Raw genomic sequence first — 11,853 nt, 5'->3', positions numbered from 1 at the left:
TTCAGTTGACTTGATAAGCGTGAGTTGATTAATTCGAAATACTGGAGTTGAGATTACTGACTTGGAGAGTCATTTGCCATGGATGGCTGACGTGGAGAAATTTCTTGAATATTTGGTTTATCATTCTGGTTTGCATGAAGATTGTTTGTACCATACTTGACCAATCCCGAAACTACTCAACATTGGTCAACGTTATACCATCAAGGATCCACAAGAGTTTCCCTCTAACCAAGAGGTCAATCACAATGCAACATATGTCAATGTCAGAGGCCAATCACAGTGCGATACGTGTCAACATTAGAGGTCAATCACATCACGATATGTGTCAAAGTTGAAATAAAGCTAGAAACTCTCTTTTATAAAAGGAGATCATTCTCCCACAATAATCCCTAATATCATTTGTACTAAATCATTCACTAGAACTCATTAAAGAAGAGCTTGAACCTATGTATTTGTGTAAACCCTTCACAATTAATGAGAACTCCTCTACACTGTGGACGTAGCCAATCTAGGTGAACCACATACATCTTGTGTTTGCTTCCCTGTCTCTATCAATTTACATACTTATCCACCCTAGTGACCAGAGCAATCTAGCAAAGGTCACAAACTTAACACTTTCTGTTGTACCAAAGTCCTCACTGATTTTGTGCATCAACATTTGGCACCTTCTGTGGGAAACACACTTATTCATACTTTCCCCAGCTTTGTCAAGCTAGTTTCCACTATTCGTACACTCTCTTTTGACCAAGCATCCCTCTTCAACATGGGGAGCGAAGTAAGCCACAACATATAGAACGACACCCCAATCGCACTTAGTGGGAGGCAATGAAAGAAGTTTGCTCTTCAGGCTAAAGTCGATAAGCTGGAGGCTCAGAACAACAAGATAGCGATGAAGAATGAAATCATCTAAGAGCAGTATGAGAAGTTCTTCGGAATGCTCCACGAGGCCAGACATACTCAAACACACAAACTCGTCATGCCTGTGGACACGGGAGGTCACCTGCCTTCAAGATGGATATTCTTGATGAGGAGCGAGCTACTCATCAAAATGTCGATCAACATGAAACTTCTCTCAACCCAGCTGCTTCAACCCGAAGTAGGAGAAGTGGAGGAATGCACCTCCTTGCAGAGGAGTGGAAGGATCGAAAGCTATTTATCACGACTGCCGGGACTTCCTGAGGCAACGTCGAGAGAACCCTATCTACATAAGCTCAAAGATCAATGATCCAAGGGTTTCCGAAAAACTCAGTCCCCTACCAAGGCCTATGCTAGCTACCAATCTAGGGAAGGAGCAACATGTCCTAGAAGAACATGAAGGTATAGGGGACTCGAAGGTATTCCAATAAGCATACCCTAGAAGCTAGTATGGTGAGTTCAAGGAAAAACCACATGCCCTCGATCAAACTTCCCTACTTCCAAGAGATGACGGAAACTTAAGGAAGAAGGCTTCAATGGTACATGACTCCATTCAGGACCCCCTTATCCTACAACTTATTAAGGAAGTAAACAAGTTGAAGGTCGAACGTTAGGCTGAGATACTTGACTATAACCAACCCAGGTATGGTTTTCTTACAAGGAGGATCATCGACACCCTATCCAAGCGAAAACAAAGCAGAAGCTCGGCTTACAACTTTATACTAGAAAGGAGTACCCAATGAACACCTTGACCTCTTTAAGTCCACCATGGCATACCAAATACCCACTAACAAAGAGCGATGCCTTCTCTTCCCCTCCACCTTCTCTAGCGAAACTCTAAACTGGTATTGTCATCTTCCATCTGAGACGGTAGACTCATTTGAGGAATTAAGGAAACTGTTTGTCTCTCAACACATCTTCCAGACTAATCGCTTACATTCTGCAGATGACTTGTACATTATTCGCAAGAAGTCGGACGAATCACTACGAAAGTATGTCGGCTACTTCAGCCATGAGTATTCTCGTTGCACTAAGGTAGATGACAAGACCGCCTTCAAGGCCTACATGACTGTTTCTTTAAGTACATGATCAATGCCAACACTTGGAAGACTTACTCTAAGGTGATGGTACAAACTTACAACCATGCATCCGCCGAGTCAATAACATATCAAGGGAAACCCCCTACAGCCGTCTCTTATCAGCAAGTGGGGAGTGGAAGCCAGATCCAACCAAATGAGAAAACCTCAACCTTCTAAACGGCAACAGTGTTTCCCCCTGCATTACCTAATGCTTCGCCAAGTCAACAGACGTATCAATCTCAAGGCAAGGGGAAAAATTTCCATCTTCACCAGTCTCATTTTAGTAAAAAGAGTAAGGGGCAATAACCAAGGGTATCGCCATGGTAATGCCAACCCCTAGGCAGTCAACGCAGTGGGCCAAGCACGTGTCAAGACAGGCCATACCTTGAGGTATGAGACATACACGCATTTGAACGCCACATGCGCAACCATTTACCCCAGTATAGCTCACCTGATACCGAAGCCAAAGCCGAAGCAGCCAGATTACAAGTCCATGAAGAACACGGGCATGTTTTGCTGCGACCACGAGTATAACAGCCATGACGACAAAAATTGTATCACCCTCTGTAACCTTATTGAAACTTTGGCACGTGAAGGAAAAATTGATCAATTTCTCATTCACCCTCCAAGGGATACCATAGCCAACGCTAAGTGAATGTGATATATTCCATAAGCGGTGGCACACCCATATCTGAATCTTCCAACAGGGCCATGAAAAACAATGAACGAACTTTGAGGCTTTGCCACCAAGTGTTTCACGTGGAAGACATCAGGGGAGGCAAGTATCAAAAGCCTAATTGAGATCCAATATGTTTCTACCTTGAGGAAGAAAGATGTATCATTTACCCTTACAACAACCCACTGATCGTGGAAGCTCACATAGCCAACTTTGATGTACGACGAATCTTAGTGGACACGGGGGCTTAGGTCAATATAATGTTCGCTGAAGCTTTCAGAGCACTTAATGTAGTTGAACACTTGCTCGATCACTCGATTTCTCATCTGATAAGCTTCTCCGGTGATATCGTGCAACCTTTAGGGAGCATACACTCACCCTTCATCATTGGTACAAGCCCTTACACAGCTACCATTACCACTAACTTCCTGGTGGTTGACTGTCCAACGACATACAATGTCATCTTTGGGAGCACATGCATCAATGATCTCAAGGCCATGGTATCCACACATATGTTGCAGATGAAATTTCCAACCCCTTCTGGCAATGGTTACATAAGAGGAGATTAACCCAATGCATAATCATGTTACAACACTTCAGTCAAGCAACAACACCTGCCTAAGCCCAAGGAAACCTTTTTTATACATGACTAAGTCATAAAGACCAACCCAGACAAATCCAACTTGGATCTTCATGGTGGCAACAATCAACCCGACGATCCTCGAGATGACTTTTTCACCCAGCAAGCACAACATGCTGAAGAGTTAGAGAAGGTCTCTATCTCAAAAGATTATCCAGATCGCATAGTGAAGATTGGCACCACCTTGTCACCACCCCTGTAGTTGGCATTGATCTCTTTTTTGCAAAAGAACATTGAGGTCTTTGCCTAGTCATACGAGGACATGCCAGGTATCTCTCCCGATATCATCCGTCATCGCTTGAGTATTGACCCCAAGACCAAGCCGGTGAGACAGAAGTGAATATCTTATGAGGTTGAACGATATGAGGTAAAAAATGTAGAACTTGAAAAACTCAAATGCATAGGCTTCGTCTGTGAAGTCAATTATCCAACGTGGGTAGCAAATGTGGTATTTGTTAAGAAAAATCCGACCAAGGAAAGTCTCTTGCTTCAAAAGATCTTATGGAGAATGTATGTCGACTACATCGACCTAAACAAAGGATACCTGAAGGATAACTTTCCCTTTGATAGACTTATAGACTCTACGGCAAGGTGTGAACTCTTGAGCTTCATAGATGCTTAATCAGGGTACTACCAAATCCTCATGAACCCTTCGAACAAAGAACACACGGCCTTCACTACTGACAGAGGACTATATTGCTATAAAGTCATGCCATTCAGCCTAAAGAATACAGGAGCGACTTATCAGAAACTAGTCGATTCAATGTTCGCTGAACAGATTGGGAAGATCATGGAAGTTTATGTTGATGATATACTAGTCAAGAGCAAACATGCTGACCAACACATCACCAACATGTTTGAAACCTTCACCATCCTGAAGAGGTATCGAATGAGGTTGAACCCCAACAAATGTATCTTCGGCGTGGGCTATGGAAAATTATTGGGCTTCATGATTAGCCAACGAGGCATTGAAGCTAACCCCGAGAAGATCAAAGTAATCATTGACATGAAAGAACTAGTAACTTCAAAAGACATCCACAACCTTACTTGCAAGGTGGCAGCCTTGACCAGGTTCATCTCTAAAGCCACAGACAAATGCATTCATTTTTTCAAAGCACTTAAGGGAAGTAAGAAGTACATTACGTGGACTGATGAATGTGCCGAAACATTCAAGAAACTCAAATAGTACATGAGTAAAGCCCATATGCTCTCCAAACCTGAAGTTGGTGACACCCTCATTGTCTATCTATCTGTTTTGGCCTCAGCAGTCAGTTCTATTCTCATTCGAATTGATGGTAGTGTCGAACGGCCTGTCAAGGCTCTACAAGATGCGGAGACATGATACTCTAACATTGAGAAATTAGCTCTAGTATTAGTCATGTCTGCTCGGAAACTTCACCCCTACTTCCAAGCACACTCCATCATCGTACTTACCAATCACCCCCTTCGACAGATACTTCAGAGTCCTGACACTTCGGGGCGAATGATCAAATGGGCGATAGCACTGAGTAAGTTTGACATCTCCTACCAACCAAAGTCATCTTAGAATGGCCAAGCAATTGCATATTTCATTGCAGAATTCACTTATCCTGTTGACATTGCTTCTACACCTAAAGCAGCGGCTTCATTACCCTTCCCCCCTCGAAAGCTCGAAAGGTAGAACCAACATTCCCAGTATGGACTCTATATGTTGATGGCTTATTCAACCAACATGGTTGTGAAGCAAGACTAGTCCTGACTACCTCGACAAGGTGGCGATGGAGTATGCTATTCGTTTCAAATTCAAGGCATCAAACAATGAGGCCGAGTATGAAGCCCTTCCGAGTATGAAACCCTTCTAACAGGCTTACGTTTGGCTAAACACATTGGAGTTAAACAAATTGATATCTTCAGTGACTCCCAATTGGTGGTTAATCAGGTCACGAACAACTTTGATGCTAAGGATAGCTTCACGGTAGCATATCTTATGCAAACATAACTTTTACTCAAGCACTTCTACTACCAGATCACCCAAGTCCCGCAAGCGGCAAACAGTCATGCAGACACCTTGGCTCGCCTCACCTCAGCAGTGGAAGACAAGATTGGGAGAAAAATTCATGTCGAATTGTTGGTAGCACCAAGCACCATGGTCGTGGAAGTGTCCAACTTACAACAAAGGGATAATTAGATCACCCCAATTAATAAATTCCTTGCTCATGGCACTTTCCCAAATGATAAAGTCCAAGCTAAGTAGATTCAATACAAGTCTACTCGCTACTTGATCATTAATGACCTACTTTACAAGCGAGGTTTTAACCTGCCATACTTAAGATCCCTTACACATGTAGAGGCGGAAATTGTCCTTCGGGAAATACATGAAAGAGTTTGCGAAGATCATGCTAGATCTCAGTCCTTAGAACAAAAGGCTTTTCACCAAGGATATTACTGGCCAACACTCCACCAAGATGTCATCAGAATGTCCCGCTCATGTGTATTCCTCACTCCCTTCCCTAGCCTCTCATGCATATGATCAGCCTTAGCCCTTCGCTTAGTGGGGACTTGATTTGATCGGCCCAATGCATGCAGGGAAGGGCAAGGTCCATTATGCAATCGTTGCAGTTGACTACTTCACAAAGTGGGCCGAAGTAGAACCCTTGGCAACCATTACTAAGACAAAAATAGAAGACTTCGTATGGAAGAACATCCTTTGTAGATTCAGCAAGCCCAATTCGATAGTCACTGATAATGGGCGACAGTTCGACAACAAGAAGTTCAGGATGTTCTACTCTAAGTTCAATGTCAACTTATGTTTCGCCTCCCCAGCTCATCCCTAGTCTAACGGACAAGTTGAGGTCATCAACAAAATAATCAGGCCCACTTTGAAAACCAGTTTAAACAAGGCTAAGGGCTGTTGGCCAGAATTTGTACCCAAAGTTCTTTGGTCGTACTACACTTCATATCAAACTTCAACAAAAGAAACTCTATTCTCACTTGCCTTTATTACAGAGGCAGTTGTCCCAGTTGAGCTTTAGCAAGCAACATTCCGAGTCCAAAACTACATGCAAAGTGAAAATGACAAACAACTCACCCTCAACTTGGATTTAGTCGAGGAACATAGAAATCAGGCTCACTTGAGGAATGTCGCCTACAAGCAGCGCATCTCCAACTACTACGACTCAAGGGTTAAACCTCGCTCTTTCAAAATGGGGGACTAGGTATTGAAGAAAAGATTACTCTGCAATAGAGTCCCGAGTGAAGGCACACTTAGTCCAAACTGGGATGGACCGTTTGAAGTTGTTGGCATCAGTCACCCTGGCTCCTACAAGCTCAGAAGCTCTGATGGCAAGACCTTTGGCCATCCATGGAATGCTGATCACTTGAAGTACTATTAAAAGTAGACTCACATAGTATAAGTGTTAAGCTACAGATGTTCGGCATCCTATGTAACAAAGACCATTTGGCATGAATTCAATAAAGAGGTGATTTAGACAACTCGGTCCTAACTCTTTTACATTCCTAGCAATGAAACACTCGGGTTTGAAGCTTTAACATGAATGATTCCAACATGAAATAAAGTCTAAGTATTTGTCATCAAGACTACACAAATAAACGAACTGCTTCACAGTATATTCATTCAATCATACCCAAGTTATGGCTGATATCCAAAAAAAGGATTTATTCAAACATAGCCAAACATTCATCAATGATAGTGCAAACACTTGGCAATTAACATCTGATTATACAGTGCAAAGTCATAAACATCCATAAACAAAAAGCTCTCAGGCTTATAACATGGCAAATGACATACAAACAACAAACTAGTACACCCATAGTACATGGCATATGTCATACAAACAACAAACTAGTATATCCAGAGTATATGTAGAAAATGAAAGCACTACTAGTCATCCTCATCTGAGGTTGAACCCCTAACAATATTACTACGCGTCCCACCACCATTCTCTGCATCTCCAAGATCATCCTCACCATGCTGAGTCTGCTCATCAGCACTAGCCTCATCGTCAAACTCCTCTTCACTACTAGGATCGACTGCAAAGATGAAGATTTCACCCTTTTGTCGATACTCATCTATCTCCTCACAATACTTTCGAATAATGCTTCCATCATCATAACACTCAAGGACGGCCATTCATTTCCTTTTCTCAAAGTGAACTTCCCGGGTGTAATGAGGTCTAATGGCATGGTGAAAAGCCTGGGAACCTAAGAACTCATGCACAACAACCTCCATCTCAGTTGGGATACTCCTCTTCAGCTCAGAAACCTCAACCAAGGCATCATCCAACTCCTCCCTGACCTTGGATGCCTCAAAGGTAGCCGCCTCCAAATGTATCTTAATCGCCTCAAACAGTTTCTTGAGTCTTACATTCTCACAATTTCTCCTCGTCAACCTCTCCATGGTTTGGTCCTTGAGCTGGACGACCTCAATCAAAATTTTATTATTCTTCCTAGCGTCATCCACAAGCTACTTATTCTCTTTAAATTTGGCCTTATACTGCTCAGCCTCTCGCAGTCTGTCTTCGTACTCAGTCATGACCTGCATGAAAATATGATCATTACTACCAAAAAATAATAAATAAGAGAAAGTAAGGAAATGACAAAGCAACACTCGCATAAGAAGATAGCTTCAACATCCGGTCGCGATCTGATTCATTCTTATCTAATGGCTCTCCGAGCTCATCAAAAGTGAATCGATGCCCTGCCAGGCAATTGTTGACATACCCAAAACTCTTTGGCTGAATAGCAACCTTCAAGTCCTTCTAAGGGACGTTGTCAGCCTTTTCTTTGTCATTCCTCTTGCGGCTGGAAACATGATCACTTTCTTGGCCAGTATGCTCCATAACTGGAGGAAAGATGAGATCAATAGTAGGAAGATGAGGCAACAGTCACGTCTCTTCCCCTGCAACTATGGCAGCAACACATCTGATGGCCTCAGATTCAGCTTTCCTCGAGGTAGCAATCTTGAGGACCTCATCTTGAGACTTAAGTCTAATGGCTGGTCTCACCTGGTGCTTGTGAGCTTCCTTGTGAAACAGAATGTCTTCTAAGGGAACTAACATGGGTGTTTTCATTTTCTTAGTGCTAGTCTCCCCTTTCTTGCTCACCTTCTCCATTTAACAAGGAAAATCAAAGTAAGGAATACAACTTTACAAAAAAAAAAAAAAAAAAAAAAAAGGAAGAACAAAGGTCAAGTGAAGGATACAACTTACTCACTTGTCTTTGCCACTCGGAAACTAGGGGTTGGAAACTGTACTTTCGAAATAAGGGTCGTAGCTTGCCCCAAGTGTCTATCCTCTTTGGGCACCCTCAACACCTTTTCTACATCAGCTAGCTCCCGTCCGGACAGCTTGATGATACATCGCGCCACTGCATGAAGAAAAATGTTAGAAGAAATCACAGCAAATAGCAAATAATGCGAACAATGGGTACATTACAACCTACAGTCTGGAAGTGAGTAAGAACACGTCGCTCAGGTGTGACACCCCTAGCATGCTCCTAATCATTATAAACAAAGCACCAATGATTTTTCCAAGTGTAGTACGCCATTTTCTTACCAAAGACAACACGCTATCTCTCGCTTCGACATATACACTTGGCATAACCAGTGCATGACTTCACCAGGCGCATCTTATAGCAGTAGCGCCACTAATGGAAGGAAGGCTTACCTAATCCACACTTCATCCAAATAATATAAAACCCGATCAAAGTATCTCAGCAACCAGGGTTGAGTTGCCCAGGCGCATATCCAATAAAAGATAGCATCTGCTGCAACCACATGTGCAAAGGTAGCTTCACTCCTAAGGTCACTAGTACCTGGGTGTAGAACATAACATGACCCTTAGGCGGCTCAGTGAGCAATTCTTCACAATGCACCAAGCGCATTCCTACACTACGGGGGATACTATATGACTGCCTTAAGGCCTCAAGCTGATATTCGTTATCTAACAAGTTATTCTCTAAAAGCAAAATATAGGCATAACGTCAAAAATAACCCCCTCAACCGCTGACATGAAAGAGGAAGAACCAATATTGGCTAAGGTTTGACAATTATGAAGATCATTCAACGTTTCTTTTGTACAAGACTCTAACAAAGGCCCTGAAGACTCCAACATTGCAGGCTCAAACCTAGAGCTAGAGCTAGGAGGCCTTCATCACTAGGACTTCCAGGATCTGACATCTACAACAAACAAAAACAAACTCTATCACTACATGAATGATCGAAACCTAAGAAGTTCCTATGCATGAGGAAACGCTCAACTAGTTCATCATGTTCTTAATCAAATACATGAATACAACAATAACAACAACAAAGCCTTTTCCCACTAAGTGGGGTCGGCTATATGAATCCTAGAATGCCATTGCGCTCGGTTCTGTGTCATGTCTTCCGTTAGATCCAAGTACTCTAAGTCTTTTCTTAGAGTCTCTTCCAAAGTTTTCCTAGGTCTTCCTCTACCTATTCGGCCTTGGACCTCTGTCTCGTAGTCATATCTTCTAACCGGAGTGTTAGTAGGCCTTCTTTGCACATGTCCATACCACCATAACCGATTTTCTCTCATCTTTCCTTCAATTTCAGCTACTCCTACTTTACCTCGTATATCCTCATTCCTAATCTTATTCTTTCTCTTGTGCCCACACATCCAACGAAGCATCCTTATCTCCACTACACCCATTTTATGTACATGTTGATGTTTTACTGCCCAACATTTTGTGCCATACAGCATCTCTGGCCTTATTGTTGTCCTATAAAATTTTCCCTTGAGCTTCAGTGACATACGGTGGTCACACAACACCACAGATGCACTATTCCACTTCATCTATCCAGCTTGTATTATATGGTTGAGGTCTCCATCTAATTCTCTGTTCTTTTGCAAGATAGATCCTAGGTAGCGAAAGCGGTCACTCTTTGGTACTTCCTGATCTCCGATCCTCACCCCTAACTCATTTTGGCCTCCATTTACACTGAACTTGCACTCCATATATTCTATCTTTTATCGGATTAGGTGAAGACCTTTAGATCCCAACACTTCTTTCCAAAGGTTAAGCTTCGCATTTACACCTTCTTGAGTTTCATCTATCAATACTCAAACAATTCAACAAGAAGGAAAGCATTTGATATGGTGGAGAAGATTACCAACTTGAAGGTGGTGCAAAGCAATGCTGGAATCCCTCTCAACTAGAGAGCACTCTATCTTCAAAAATCACTACAAAATGAGCAAGTGGAGGCAATTTAAAGAGTGGAAACTTATCCTTCTTATATATTTCAACATGACCAAAGAAATTCAAAATTCAAATTCAAACTATAAAGTCTTCAAACTTCCACACAAGCTAAGGAGTTTCAAATTTCAAATTTTTAGTTCCACCCCACCCCTTCCAAAAAAAATGAAGGGGGAACACAACAACTTCATCAATGAGGGACAACTACAATTCTCAAAAGCTTCACACACTCTTGATCAAGATAGTGTGAAGAAAAACCAATTTATGGTGCCAACAAAGCCTCATCAATGGAGGACAACTACAAATCTCAAAAGCTTCACACACTCTTGATCAAGATAGTGTGAAGCAAAACCAATTTATGGTGCCACTCATCAATGAAGAGCAACTACAATTCTCAAAAGCGTCACACACTCTTGATCAAGATAGTGTGAAGCAAACCAATTTATGGTGACCAACAAAAAGCTTCACCTACAAAGCTTTACCAACAAAAAGCTTCACCTACAAAGCTTCACCTACAAAGCTTCAACCACAAAACTTCACCTACAAAGCTTCAACCACAAAGCTTCACCTACAAAGCTTCAACCACTAAGATTCACCTACAATGCTTCACTAAAAAAGCTTCACCTACAAAGCTTCACCTACAAAGTTTCACCTACAAAACCTCACCTCCAAAGCTTCACTACAAAACTTCAACACTTAAACATGTAAAAGCTTCACACACTCTTGATCAAAATAGTGTGAAGCTAAATCAAGTTTTGTGTCCTAAAAATAGCTTCAACTATTCAAGCTATATACCCAAACAAAAACCTACAATCAATAAACCGTACCTATTAAACTATTTTCCAAACACAAAACCTTATTGCAAATAAACAAATTTTGTTCACAAAACCCAAGATTTTTGGCAATTTGTGCAACAACAATTGGGTGAACAAAAACTTTAAACACAAATTTCCTTATCCTTCGTCTCCATTCACAAGGTCCCTGTTACGTATTATATAATTATTTGTGTACAACTTCAGTCATAAACAAAAGCACAATTAAATATTCAAATGGAGGAGTGTTGAACCTCTTAAGCTTGCAGACCCACAAGTTACCCAGATTCTCTGCAACCTTCAATCCAGCTAAAAGTCACAGTTGTTGTCTTGAAAATCAAAGCACCCACCCACGGTTACACCTTCTGCAATTCCACTTATTTTGCTTTAGCATAAAGAAAATAAGAAAATGTGTAGTCCACATGACTTTGCCAGGAAAGTGGGGTTTCCACTTATTTTGCCTTAAAAAAATTAAAAAAAAATTTTTTAAAAAAAAAGAAGAAAAGGTGAAGTCCACGT

This window comes from Malus domestica, chromosome 17 (genome assembly GCF_042453785.1).
Source record: "Malus domestica chromosome 17, GDT2T_hap1".
Lineage (NCBI taxonomy): Eukaryota > Viridiplantae > Streptophyta > Magnoliopsida > Rosales > Rosaceae > Malus > Malus domestica.
This window is presented reverse-complemented; position numbering follows the sequence as displayed.